Raw genomic sequence first — 3,847 nt, 5'->3', positions numbered from 1 at the left:
TCGTCCGTCGAAATGAAAATATTTAGAAGCACGCCATCGAAGCAGCAACGATTTCCTTCGTAGCAGCCAAATGACGCTGGTTTATCTATTTATTTATCTAACGGGCATTGCGCCCTTCGCAGCCGCGTACGAGACTAGCGAATGAATCGAAGGGCAGAAGTGACTCTATGTTGTGATTTTTTCAGTTTCGTACGAGTCGACAAGAAAGATTCGAAGGAGATTACGGATTCTTAGGGAAAAAATCGGCGAATTCGCTAGCGTCATTGACGGTTGAGCAAAGTCCAAGTTACTCGAACTAGAGCGATCCGGAGCGCTACGAAGGAGTCGCCATCCTCCAGTGGATATCGTAGGACCGTGATTCGAAATGCGCGAGAATTTCTGCACAGACGACAAACCGAACGAGGATTTTAAGGTCGGGTGCGCTATGCTTCTACGCTGTGCGAAGTGAACGTGTTCGAAGGTTTCGGAAATATCTTCGTAGTTACGGCGAGCTTTCGGTATATCGGTTCGTTAATTTCGAAAGCGACGGTATCTTGGAAATTCGGTATCGTTCGCTCGCCAGCAATTTGACGCGATTCGATCGCGTCGGATTACGCGCTTCGCGCGTATAATCGAGACGTGGTGTAGACAGAAAGCAGCGGAATATTTGAAAAGCGAGAACGTTTTTAAAATCCGTGGCGTGTCCGATGACGGGTTCCAGCGATGTTTACGGCGTTGTCTCTCGTATCGTAACGACGTTATCGCGTTATTAGAAAAAATATACGAAAGCAGTGAATTAAGCGTAGCGGCGAGTACGAGTTAAAGTGAACGACGCGTACATAGAACGGGTGCTTCGATGCTTTCACGGATCCGGAAGAAAAAGTCACGTTCTGCGGAGAGGATCGTTGGAGAGGAAAGTCGATTACTTTGGTGGCAATTTTCACGGGAAAAAATGGAGAGGAGCGAAAAGATGCGGAAGGTCCGTCGAGGCGTATCAGACGTGGTATATACGAACGCTTAATTTTTTCGTTGAGAAGAAAATAAACGGAATCGACGCGTCTTCGTTGCCGCGGAGAACGTAGGTGACGAGAGTTTTCAACAAGCCGGTAACTATGGCCGTTTTTTAACACGAGAATTTCCATATTAAACGATGAAAAGTCTAAGAAACTTGCGTTGTACCGACTCAATTTGTTTCACGTATATTTATCTCGGTGGGCGGTCCAGATTATGCATGCATACTCTAACGTAGGCCTAACTATTCATATATATAGAGTTTGTAAAGCTTTCGGCCTGTGAAAGATAGAGCGTGAAACGAGTTTCACGAAGCTCGGACATTCGTATGCCTCGTTAATCCTCGTGCGACCAATACGCCGATGCAAACGGAGTGGCGAATTTACGTGTAACTCCTAGATCGCAAGCTTCTCCGATATAATCGAAAAAGGAACGTTGTCGATAGCGATAGGTGGAAATCGCGCGTGTAACGTTTACGAGCAATTCGCGTTATATGGCTGCGCGGTATATTTAGTTTTACATCATTTAGAGAACGCCAGTGTTTGCTAATACGGTTCGATCGGATTGCGAGTTAAGCGAATGCCCGACCGAATCGACTTTTAGATACAGCGTAAGGTGGCCAGCGTGTAGTAACGTGTTACTAGCATGGGCAGATTCACCGGTTAGATCATCGATGTAAAATAATAAATATGTAACATAGCCGGTGGAAGATAACGAGAAAAGGAGAGCGCAATGCCTAAGTCGGTTGTTGTTTCTCGTTTATCCAGTAGTGTATCATTTATACGGAGTAGATGAAATCAAGTGCCGCTTTTTTCCGCGTGAAACGCGTAACATGACATTTCGAGATATTAAACGGCAACGTGTTTTCAACACTCCATTCATGAAGTCGAAACAGATTGCTTCGAATATATCAGGCAACGATTAAGGATTCCAGCCTGTTGATAAACTTTTAAATCATCGGCGGATAATAAAAATCCACTATGTCGGCAAAATGTTCACGCGTCGTTGATAAAGAGGACGAGAGAGAAGAGGCGAGATTCTCGTGGAACGGCCGACGCGAACCTTCGACGATTTAGAAAGACGATCGGTCGAGTTTCGCGACAACAAGGTGACGATTTCAGAGGTGGCTGGCAGTTGCGTCCAGGGAATGACGCTAGCTTTACGAATTAGAATAACACGATTTAACGAGTCGAGGGTCTCTCGCGAGTCTCTGTACACCGAGTTAACCCGGTGACCATCGACGATGCTCCTTCGATAAACAACGATGAAACATCGTGATATTCGCCACTGTGAATCTTCCTCGAAGGAAACGATGTTGCTCGAATGTAACGTGGTTCTAAAGTAAAGTAACACATTGCTGTAGATATACAGGGTGGTTGGCAACTGGCGGTACAAGCGGAAAAGGGGTGATTCCGAAGAGGAAGAAGTCGAAAATATGGAATAAAAATTTAAAAATTTAAAAATTTAAAAATTTAAAAATTTGAAAATTTGAAAATTTGAAAATTTGAAAATTTCAAAATTTCAAAATTTCAAAATTTCAAAATTCAAAAATTTAAAAATTTAAAAATTTGAAAATTTCAAAATTTGAAAATTCAAAAATTTGAAAATTTAAAAATTTAAAAATTTAAAAATTTAAAAAATTTTAGAAATAACGTCAATCGAGACAACGATCTACAGTGAGATCCGTTGTAACGAGACGCGATAAAGTGCGCGCGTACCGAGCGAAAATTCAAAGTCGATTTTCTCGAAAACAAAGCCTCGAACGAAACATTTTTATTCTATATTTTCGACTTCTTTTTTCGCGTAGAATCACCCCCTTTCCGCTTGTACCGCCAGTTGCCAACCACCCTGTATATAGTTAATATATGTATTTACGTATAAAAGTAAACGTTGCGCTCGCAATTAAAGCTGCAACGAGATACGATATAACGACTTTCCGATAGTAGAAAAAGATTCAAAGGATATATCGATCGCGGAGAGCACATTATTAATATTAATGGCGATACGATTTATGCCGGCGTGGCCAGCGAGCTGGTAATCGGCGTTACGCGGTTGAACATAGAAAATTTCTCGCTGGAACAATCGCTTTGAAACTCTCCGCGATATGGCGGCAGTCTACGAGATCGTTAAACGATTCGCGTACAAATAGCCATGGCTCGGAGCTTTCTTCTATTTTCTAATGCTGCGAAGTCGAGATCGGAATTTTCTTAAAAGTACACGTTGTAGGTAAGAACCGTGTTGCACGAACGAACATACCGTCGTTCGTCGTTCTTCGATGACGATTGATCGGAAATGGGCTATAAAAGGACGATATTTTCGGCTCGTGCGACGAAAATTCTTCTCGCGATACGCCTGCTCGAAGGAAACGTCGCGTAAATACGCTATGATCGATCTACAGTTTAGCGAGCGGATCATCCACGTGTCCACGGGGACGTCGAAAGTCGGGTGAATCGGATCGGCGTGGCGAATCGTTCTTCGTCCTTCGCCTCGATTCTTTCCTCCTCGATCGCGATCGACGCGTTTGTTCGTAAGAAACGGTGGACGAACTCGGTACTCGACGAACGATCGGGAGGAGTCGATGTTCGCGGTGGAAGCGACGGCCGGTGCTCGAACCGGTCGAGTTCGGAAACACTCGGAAACTATTCGAGGAATTTTCTGCGGCCCCCCTCGGCTCGCTTATCAGGAATATGGCCGCGCGAACCTAGCGTTCGGAAGTCGTCTTCTCCGCTCGAGTTTTTATCGCGAACGGTGAAACGGTGGTGGAAAAATAGGTCGTCGCAACGACCCAGCTTCGGCGAGTCGGCTGGATGGTCGGCGCGTACGTCCGTGTCCCTGATGCACCTATATCTTTCGGTTG

The sequence above is a fragment of the Bombus impatiens genome, unplaced genomic scaffold (assembly GCF_000188095.3).
Source record: "Bombus impatiens unplaced genomic scaffold, BIMP_2.2 scf_1096, whole genome shotgun sequence".
Classification (NCBI taxonomy): Eukaryota; Metazoa; Arthropoda; class Insecta; order Hymenoptera; family Apidae; genus Bombus; species Bombus impatiens.
This window is presented reverse-complemented; position numbering follows the sequence as displayed.